Source organism: Trichechus manatus, unplaced genomic scaffold, assembly GCF_000243295.1.
Source record: "Trichechus manatus latirostris isolate Lorelei unplaced genomic scaffold, TriManLat1.0 scaffold00050, whole genome shotgun sequence".
NCBI lineage: Eukaryota > Metazoa > Chordata > Mammalia > Sirenia > Trichechidae > Trichechus > Trichechus manatus.
In genome coordinates this window covers 1596552-1607368 of record NW_004443986.1, presented here as the reverse complement: position 1 = coordinate 1607368, position 10817 = coordinate 1596552, and positions in this window count along the sequence as shown.

Sequence of the window (10817 nt, the reverse complement as noted above, 5' to 3'; positions counted from 1 at the left end):
CTTTTCTATGCTCTGAAATACCTTTAGTAGTAGTGGTGTTAACTCTTCTCTGAAAGTTTGGTAGAATTCTCCAGTGAAACTGTCCTGCCCAGGGCTCTTTTTTGTTGGGAGTTTTTTAATTACCTTTTCAATCTCTTCTTTTGTTATGGGTTTATTTAGTTGTTCTACCTCTGATTGTGTTTGTTTAGGTAGGTAGTGAGTTTCTAGACATTTGTCCATTTCCTCTAGGTTTTCAAATTTGTTAAAGTACAAGTTTCATAGTATTCTGTTATGATTGTTTTAATTTCAGTTGGGTCTGTTGTGTTATCACCCATCTCATTTCTTATACAGGTTATTTGCTTCCTCTCCTGTTTTTCTTTCATCAGCTTGGCCAATGGTTTATCGATTTTGTTGATCTTTTCAGAGAACCAGCTTTTGGTCTTGTTAACTCTGTCAATTGTATTTCGATTCTCTATTTCATTTAATTCTGCTCTAATTCTTATTATTTCCTTTCTTTTGGTGCCTGAGGGCTTCTTTTGCTGCCCTCTGTCTACTTGTTCCAGTTGTAGGGTTAATGTTTTGATTTTGGCCCTTTCTTCTTTTTGAATGTGTGCATTTATTGGTACAAACTGACCTCTGAGCACTGCTTTTGCTGTGTCCCAAAGGTTCTGGTAGGATGTGTTTTAATTCTTGTTTGAGTCTATGAATTTCTTTATTCCATCCTTAATTACTTCTGTAACCCTGTAGTTTTTGAGCAAGGTGTTGTTAAGTTTTCAAGTGCTTGATTTTTTTCCTTGCTTTTTCTGTTATTGATTTCTACTTTTATGGCTTTATGGTCAGAAAAGATGCTTTGTAATATTTCAATGCTTTGAATTCTATTAAGGCTTGCTCTATGGCCTAGTATGTGGTCTATTCTGGAGAATGTTCCATGTGCATTGGAAAAGAAATACTTAGCTGCTGTTCAGTGTAGTGTTTGGTATATGTCCATGAGATCAAGTTGGTTGATTGTGGCATTCAGATCTTCCGTGTCTTTATTGAGCTTCTTTCTGGATGTTCTGTCCTTCACCAACAGTGAGTGTTGAAGTCTCCTACTATGATTGTGGAGCTGTCTCTCTCTCTTTCTAATGCTGTTAGAGTTTGTTTTATGTATTTTGGATCCCTGTCATTGGTTGCTTAAATATTTATTATGGTTATGTCCTCCTGGTGTACTGATCCTTTAATCATTATATAGCATCCTTCCTTATCCTTTGTTGTGGATTTTACTTTAAAGTCTATTTTGTCACAGATTAGTATTGCCACTCTTGCTCTTTTTTGAATGTTGCTTGCTTGATATATTTTTTTCTATCCTTTGAGTTTTAGTTTGTTTGTGTCTTTAAGTCTAAGGTGTGTCTCTTGTAGGCAGCATATAGATGGATTGTGTTTTTTTATCCTTTCTGCCACTCCCTGTCTCTTTATCGGTGCATTTAGTCCATTTACATTCAATGTAATTATTGATAGGTATGAGTTTAATGCTGTCATTTTGATGTCCTTTTTGTGTATTACTGACAGTTTCTTTGTTCCATTTAATTTTCTGTGCTAAGTCATTTTTCTTTATGTATTTTCATTGTTGTTGATTTTATATTTGCTGAGCCTTTATATTTTTCTTATTTTGTATTTTGATGTGTAAGATTGTTAGTTTCCTTTGTGGTTACCTTCATATTTACCCCTATTTTTCTAAGTTTAAACCAGTCTTTTATTTCTTTATATTGCCTTGACTTGCTTTCCGTATGAAAAATCTATGTATACATTTACTAGTCTTTTTTTTTTTTTGGTCATTTTTTACATATTGATATCTCTGTTTACCTATTTTCAGTATTTTAGATTTAATTTATTTTTGTGACTTCCCTATCTGAGTTGATATATGGTTGCTCTGTCCTGTGTTCTAGTCTTGCATTGTTATCTGATGTTATTGATTTTCTAACCAAAAGGACTCCCTTTAGTATTTCCTGTAATTTTGTTTAGTTTTTGCAAATTCCCTAAACTTCTGTTTATCTGGAAATGCCCTAATTTTGCCATCATATTTGAGAGACAGTTTTGCTGGAGATATATTTCTTGCCTGGCAATTTTTTCCTTCAAGGCTTTATATATGTTATCCCATTGCCTTTTTGCCTGCGTGGTTTCTGCTAAGTAGTCTGGGCTTATTCTTATTGACTCTCCTTTGTAGATGACTTTTCGTTTATCCCTAGACGCTCTTAAAATTCTCTTTATCTTTGGTTTTGGCAAGTTTGATTATAATATGTCTTGGTGACTTTCTTTTGGGACCTACGTTATGTGGGGTTAGATGAGCATCTTGGATAGATATCTTCTCATCTTTCATGATATCATGGAAGTTTTTCTGTCAACAAATCTTCAACAATTCTCTTTGTATTCCTTGTTATCCCCCCCGTTCTGATACTACAATCACTCATAGGTTGTTTCTCTTGAGAGAGTCTCACATAACTCTTAAGTTTCTTCATCTTTTAAAATTCTTTTATCTGCTTTTTCCTCAAATAAATTGCTGTCAAGTGTTTTATCTTGAATCTCACTAATTCTGACTTTCGTTGCCTCAATTCTGCTCCTATGACTTTCTATTGAGTTGTCTAATTCTGAAATTTTATTGTTAATCCTCTGGATTTCTGATTGCTGTCTCTCTATGGATTCTTGCAGCCTGTTAAATTGTCATTATGCTTTTTAATAATCTTTTTAAGTTCTGTTACTGCTTTGTCTGTGTGTTTTTTGGCTTCCTCTGTGTTTTGTTTAATTTCCTTCCTAATTTTTTGAAGAGTTCTGTCCTTTAATCTTTTGTATTTTGCCTCTGGTAATTCCAAGAAATTATCTTCCTCCAGAAAATTTATTGATTATCTTGGGATCTTGCTGAAGCCATCATGGTCTGCCTCTTTATGTGATTTGATATTGACTGTTGTCTCTGAGCCATCAATAAGTTATTATAATTTTTTAATTTTATATTTTCTTAGTGTGTTCTAGCTTCTTGTTTTGTTTTGTTTTGATATGCCCAAATAGGCTGCTCGTGTGCACTAGTTTGATCATTGGTCTCTTTGAAGCTCTAACGTCCTGTCACCAGGTGGTTAGATCTGTTACAAAGTAAGTGAGCCCAGAAGTCCATTAAATTTTCTTGTATGGATTCAGCTCAGGTGTCCAGGTAGTCGGTCACCAAGTGTGGGGTGCAGGCTGTCACCTACAGTCCTAGAGAGGCATGGGTTATTGGTGTAAGCACAAGTATCTGGCTGCAGTAGGGGGTCACGTGCTCAGCAAGACAGGGGGCTGACTGCTGCCCCTGAGTGTCTGAAAGGAAAGTGTGTCCCTGTTCCCTAGAGTTTTGCAGCCAGACTATGAGCACCGTATGCTGTTGGCTGTAAGGACTGGGGGGCACCACTTATTCTTGGACCCCTGTCGCAGGTGGCTAGGTAGTGTGGGTGGAGCCACCGGTCCTCATGCCCCTGATGTGGGCAGGTAAGAAGTCTGCTTAATGGGCAGAGCAGTGTCAAATGTCATAAACCTGCCACTTCACAGCTGAAACAGCTGAAGTTTGACTTCAGGTATTTACCCTATTGTACTGTGTTAGTGAGGGCTTACGCTGTTGAAATCGGCCCACACAAGTCTATGCAGGGGTGAAAGACATTCAAAGTCTGCGGACCCCTTATGCCTGTGCCTAGGCAGAGGAGCTGTGCCAACACTGAGGTCCTGGCTTAGGGGAGCTGGTAGCTTATTTTTTCCCCGTTTGTTAATTTGTTCCCTCTCCAAGGCCGGGAAAATGGCTCAGGGTGACTTAAGGGTCCTACTCGCAGCCCAGGGGACTCATCAATCACTGAAGCTGGCCGGGACTCAGTGCAGAGCAGGGAGGGAGGAGGTAAATGGGAGAGAGATTTTTTCCAAAATGGTGTGTTTTTTTTTTTAATCCCTGTGGTAGGCCACACACAAGTACTTATCTTTAGCCGCTTGAGTGCTGCTTTTCACTGGTTCTGGATGGCCCAGTAGACTCTCTGCCACTGGGTGTTTCCCACATGGAAAGCGCCTCTGGAGTGCGGCTGCTTGCCCGCCTCACTGCACACTGCACACCCTGAGCTGATTCGGACTGAAGGGCTGCAGCTCCCGCTGGGTCAGGTCTGGCAACTCCTCGCTGCTTCTGAACCATCTTTCCCTCCCCCCGCCACTGAGCCTGATTCCTCGACTTTGCCTTTGATGTTCAGGGCTCCTAAATAGTCACATACAGTTGATTTACTTGTTTTTTCAGGTCTTTATTGTAAGAGGGACACATAGGAAGCGTCTGACTACTCGGCCATCCTGGCCCCACCTCCTTAGTTATTATTTTTGGGTTGTTTTACATTGTTTCTTTTTTCTATTTTGACAATTTTTTTCAAGTATATTTTAAAGACTTGAGGTGTACTGTTTAAGTAGTATCATGTGTGTGTACATAATGTTTATTCTCCAGTTAAATCAGTTTGAATTTAAATTGTAAGAGAAACATTAGCTTAAAAAACTAAATTATAAACATTTACAGTAAACTTTAAGATGAAATGTTCTTATAGTTTCATTCAGCAAGTTATTACATATAAAATTAGATTATATATATGAGATTAATAAATATATAATTGCATGTTTTGTGAATATATCTGAAAAATATATTCTGTATAATGAATACAATTTACTCTTTCCAAATCTCCAAAAAAAAGTAGCAATGCAAATTTAAAATGCATTTCAGTTTGGATACAGAATTTTAATATCACTGCATAAGATTAAACGTATACATCTAGTGTATATTTCTCAAGGAGTGAATTTAAAATAAGATTTAATAAATTTCATTTAATTCAAATTTCACTCATCAGTGAGAAACAATTACAGTGCTTCTAAAGATGGTTTACAAAATATAATAAAACATAGGTGTTTGATTTTTAAACTTTGTCATGTTGGATTTGGTTGGGACTAAATTACAGACATTTAATAAGAGGACAGACCTTGGGGTACGCAGTATTTAGAGAGAAAATAAATGCCAAATTGTACGTCCTCTAATCACGTTAGGGTTAGAAGCCAGGTAACAAAAGAGAAATCAAGAAGATACTTCCCAGAGGTTAATACAAAACCATGCTACCAAAGTCTATCGGAAAACATGCCATGAAAAATCCTGCTAGAATGCAGGAACAACAGAAGATGGTGTGATGTTAAAGTTGTATGTCAGCTGGGCTGGGACATGATTCTCAGTGGTTTGGCAGTTATGATGTAATGTGGCAGTTATGTCATGATGTAATCACCTCCATGATGAAATCTGCTATGAGCAGCCAATCAATTGAAAAGGAGTTTCCTTGGGGGTGTGACCTGCATCCAATATATATGGACTTTCTGGCAAAGCTTGCTGGCTTTTGCTCTGCTCTGGATCCTGCATTTGGATCATCACCATTTGACCTCCAGTTCTTGAAACTTGAGCCTGCAGCCTGCTGTCTGACTTGCCAATCTTGGGTTTGTCAGCCCCTGCAGCTGTGTGAGTCAGGAGAAGCCTCCTGCCTGACACCTAACCCAAGGACTTGGGATTTTTCAGCTTCTACAACTGCGTGAGCCATTTCCTTGATATAAATCTCTCTCTTTCTCTGTGTGTGTGTATATATATATATATATATATATATATATCACTGGTTTTGCTTCTCTAGAGAGCTAAGCCTAAGACGGATGAGCACTTTAAGACGTAGACAGTCTGCAGCTAGGATCACCTCGGGATCTGAAATGTATCGGACTACGAGCAAGGCATGTACATAAAGAGGTGTCTGATACCAACATCATAAAGTTCCACATCTTGAGGCAGTTTTCTGTCTCAGCTCTATCATATATCATTATTATTATTGTTTCTTTTCTTGGTGAAAATGAATGGGCTGAGCCTAGTCTGAAGGTCTGTTGGTAGGAGCTGAGTGGCAATAATCACAATTATCTGATAGAAGCATTTAGCTAAAGTAGTTTATTTTATTACATTTATATATAGTATAAATTGACATACTGCTATGGCAATATTTAGTAATATATAGTGGTATGTATATGCATGTATATATATGCACTGTTTAATCCAAAATACCATTTTAAAGAAAGCAACATGGCAGCAACCTTGAATTTTAAAGTTGCCAGTTACTACTCTGAGGTAGTAGCAAGAACATTCACTTTTCAGGTACTTGCCTACAGTTAAAATGAACTTAAAGCAAAGAAACACATATTTGGCAGCATCCCTTGTCTGTTTTGGTAATTTCTCCATTTTAAAATGAGTAGAAAATTATGGCAGCACCTGAGGCTGTTTCCTTGCTGCCTGCTGCAAAGCTGCTCCAAAGCCCAGAATCTGGAGGCAGGCTTTTCCATCACATAACCCTTTTCCGCATTCAAAAGTATTAGACTTTGAGCCCAGGGGTACATTTTGAATTATCTGTGATCTCCAAATTATTCTGTCTCAATAGTATATGAGATTGAGAGAGTTTTAACAGCCTGTCTGGATGTGTCAGCAGTTTGTTATAGCATGGAATCCGAGATATGTGAATTGTTTAAAAACACAAAGCAAGCAGAACAACAAATAAGCATTATAAAATAAAACACAAAAGATCAGTATAATTTTGACAGCATCCTTTGTTTTACCATCTTTATATTAATATTTATATCACATATACCATATTTCTCCTCTAAGTTTTTCTCCTATCCCTTTTGAAAGAAGGTAATGGGATTTATCCTAAGCTGGTTATTTTTTCCCCATCTGCTTTTCTCCAATTCTTCCATATCACAGAAGTGAAAAACAAAACAAAACCATGTGTCTACACAAACAAAAATTTGAGCAGTCAGAATTAATTTGTATCTAACCATTGGAACACTTTCTTAGGGTAAATTGCCTGTATCTGTTTGTAGAGAATAGTCAATAAACAAAATTGCTCTTCATCTATAGTATAAGAAACAATATTGTTCCATACATAGGCAATTGTTTATCGTCTCTTCCTATTGGAAACTGAAAAAAAAAAAAAAAAAAAAACTCTTATTACTCCAACAATTCCATTATTTTTTAAATATGTTTATTTAAATGTTAAAAAAATCAAAGAACCAAACCAGTTGCCATCAATTCTGACTCATGGTGACCCCATGTGTTTCAGAGTAAAACTGCACTCCACAGAGTTTTCAATGACTGACATTTCAGAAGTAGGTCACCAGGCCTTTCTTCTGAGGTACCTCTGGGTAGGTTTGAGCCATCAGCCTTTTGGTTAGTAGCCGACTATTTAATCCTTTGTGCCACCCAGGGACTCCTATGTAAACATTACATTAGCCTAATTTCTGTCCTTTAATTGTTCTTTTTCACACAAGATGACCTTCACAGTTGTATATACATGTGGCCTATTGTGTCTCTTATATAGACAAAAAAATCAATATATATTTAAGTTAGAACTCATCCATCTTGGCAACTTTTGCTTTTATTATTTATACCCCTTACTGACCCACCCTCTTCACAATTAGTGTGATATACATCTGCCAATTTTGTATCAAATACATAAAGTGTATTTTATTTTTTTTAAATGATATCTGATAATGATGATATCTTGGTTTCTCCTTTTTATTTTCAGTCATATATTTCTATTTGACAAAGAAGTACATTTTCCTGTAGTAACTAATTTTTTTAAAGCTTCCTGTTTTTCTTAGTTTATTTCCATTTACAATGAATTTTCTATTCTAGAAAACCCAGTTGGGAAAAAAGTTATTAAATAGACCCTTAATTTTCCACTGTCGTAACACTTTTGGGGTCTAAGACGTGGATCTGATATGAAGGTTAAAGTAGAGAGCATAGCCAATTTACCAGCCCATGCTGAAAAATAACAAATCTACCCATATTTTTTAAATCTTTTTGAGTTAAAGTTACAGAAAAACTATTAACACGAAAGTCTCAGGACTCTCGACTTTGTTCTCTATTAAAGTTTAAAATTGATTTTTACTGGACAAGCAGTCTCTTCTAAATGTAGCACTGATGTATGATGTCACATAAAATATATAGATCTTGCAGTGTTAAATATAAAACTTTTAAAAAATTGTCTTACTCAGAAATGCAAACTGTAGAAATGAGAATCCTTTCTTTATGGCTTCCTGTTGCCCCCTGCCCCTTCCTCTAAAAAAAAAAAAAAAAAAAAAAAAAATTATTTATAAAGGCCATTCCTGTTAACTGTTAATTTTAGACATATCTGTTCTTGTTTGGAGATGATGATGTATTCATAAACATTTGCCACCATCAGATTTTCACAATTGCTTTAGTACAAGAGCTTATCCCGCTCAGAAAACTTTAGTGCCAGATGTGTTTGGAATTTAGTATATATTGGAGTTTTGCATGTACCATGTCTTATTAAATGCCTCAGGAGGTCTGTAGCAGCCCCCTTTTCCCAACAATTAATATTTTTGCAGTAATACTCACTCCAAATTGTATAAATGAAGAATAGAAATTATAGTCAGGTTTTCTGGTCAAATGAAATAAAGAAAATAAACAAACAAAAAAGTTAGATTTCAGAAGTGAGAAAAAGAATTATAAACATGTTTTCAAAAGAAACCTCTCAAAGGTGTCTCCATTTCTCTCTCCCTCTTGTCTTCTGCTAAAACAGAAAACTGAGTGTGTGGCTAGATTTGGAGTGGGAAAGTGTTTCCTAACACAAGCTATTACAGACAATTTGCTGTAACATTTAAGTTCACATTTAAAAATACAAGTTATACAGAAGTTAAACTTTGATAGTTTTAAAAAATTATGTAATCCAAATGTAACGTGGAGCCCTGGAGACATAGTGGTTAAGAGCTTGGCTGCTAACCAAAAGGTGGGCAGTTCAAATCCACCAGGCATTCCTTGGAAACCCTATGGGGCAGTTCTACTCTGTCCTTTAGGGTCACTGTGAGTCAGAATCGATTTGATGGCAACAGGATGGTTTTGGTTCTAAATATAATATATATTTGACAATTATGTTAAAAACAATTGTTTCCTTAGCTTGATTTTCCTGATCAGAAAGGTAATTTTTTTTTTCTATATTGGAATTTTTTTCGAGCTCATTTATATCCATACCTTTAATAGGTGGTGGTTGATTCATTTCCCAGTTAATATGGGGAAAAGAAGAATGTTGAGCTACTTTGAAAATGTACCAATTTAGAAAATAAACTCACTCTTTATTTTTAATGTCCCTTTTTATTTTTTCCAACGATAAAGATGTAATTTGAACTTTTTATTCCATGAATAGAGAAGAGTTAAAAAATTTAAGGCTCTTTTTTTTTTTTTAAAACTTAAACACAATCCATTTAGAATATTTAGAAGGAAACTCTCTAAACAGTTATAGAACTAACAGGATTTTCATGATAGTTTGGAAAAGAACATAGCATAGAATATGCATTTAAACTGAATCAATTTAGATACAGAAATGTTTATTTACCTGTTGTTATTCTTTTTAAAGGTAACTTTATTATGTTTTTCTTTTTTTCTATCCTAATGAATCTCTGGTAGAAACTTCTTCATGCTTTTATAGCCCTACCTCATTTAAAGTTCAAGTGGTGCACTTAGTTTTCGTTGCAGGAATGATCCAGAGAAAGATCATTGGAAGATCTTTCTGATCTAGAAAATTAGACCAATTTGCTAATAATGGAGATTCCAAAAATATATTTGCTTTATGGGATGGAGAAAGACTTTCCTTTGGTTGAGTGTACAGGAGAAGGAAATAAGTGGAGGAAAGCTGGATGATATGAAATGGAATCTCTTCCCAATCTGACACTGTGGACTGGGTTTACACACCTAGGACTAGCAGGGGAGGTGGCTACATACTGATCAGTTTTTTTCTATAGGTATATTTTTATACTCTAATCATAGTAACTTTTCAGTGTTATGATGGGGTCCAAGTGAAAAGTTGACATACAATGGAGCAAAAGCTCCTTTTTCCTCATCATAAAAAGTTGACATCATTTTTAAAATTATTTTTTCTCACTTACTTAGTAACTTGGGCAGGGTGGGTGAGGGTTGGTCACCTAGTTCACCATTACTACAATTAACTTTGTGAAGAGTAGAAATGAGTAAGAGGAAGCTGATGCAGGATAAACTGATGGAGGAAAAGAACAATTAAGAAAATGACTCAACAAAAGACTGGCAGTAATCAATCTCAGAAGAAGGAAAAAAGACGGGAGCGTGGAAGCCAAAGAAGAGTGTCAAGAAGAAGTAATGGTTAACACTAAAAAGAATGATCAAATATGATGAGTGGTGAGAAAAGCTAATCAAATTTGCTAATTAGGAAGGCATTGGAGGATCTCAGGTGTGCAGCTTCAAGAAGAAGCATGATTTTAGAGTTTTAAAACCCTTTGAAGACCCAATTATTTACGCCTTTGAATTTTTTGTTGATAGTATATGTCTTTACTAATGAAGGCATGTTGATTAATGGACCAATTAAGAATTTTTGTTATGAGTTGTGAATTTTGATACCCATTACCTGGGATCCCATATGTCCCATTGGCCTCTGGATGACATAAATCCTGCTGATAAGAATCATAATAAAAATCGATTTTTTTTGTTTTTTGTTTTTTAATTTCTTCAAAATTTGCACAACATGAGGTAAAACATGAAGACACCTGGCAATGACTGCACATACATTTTATTCTAGTCTCCTTCTTCTTAGCCTTTTAATTTTTTTTTCATGTTCTAATTTTTTTTTATTGTACTAGATGAAGATTTACAGAACAAATAGTTTCTCATTAAACAGTAGTACACATATTGTTTTATGACATTGGTTAACAACCCCATGACATGTCAACCCTCTCCCTTCTTGACCTTTTTTTTGTTTTTCTTTTTT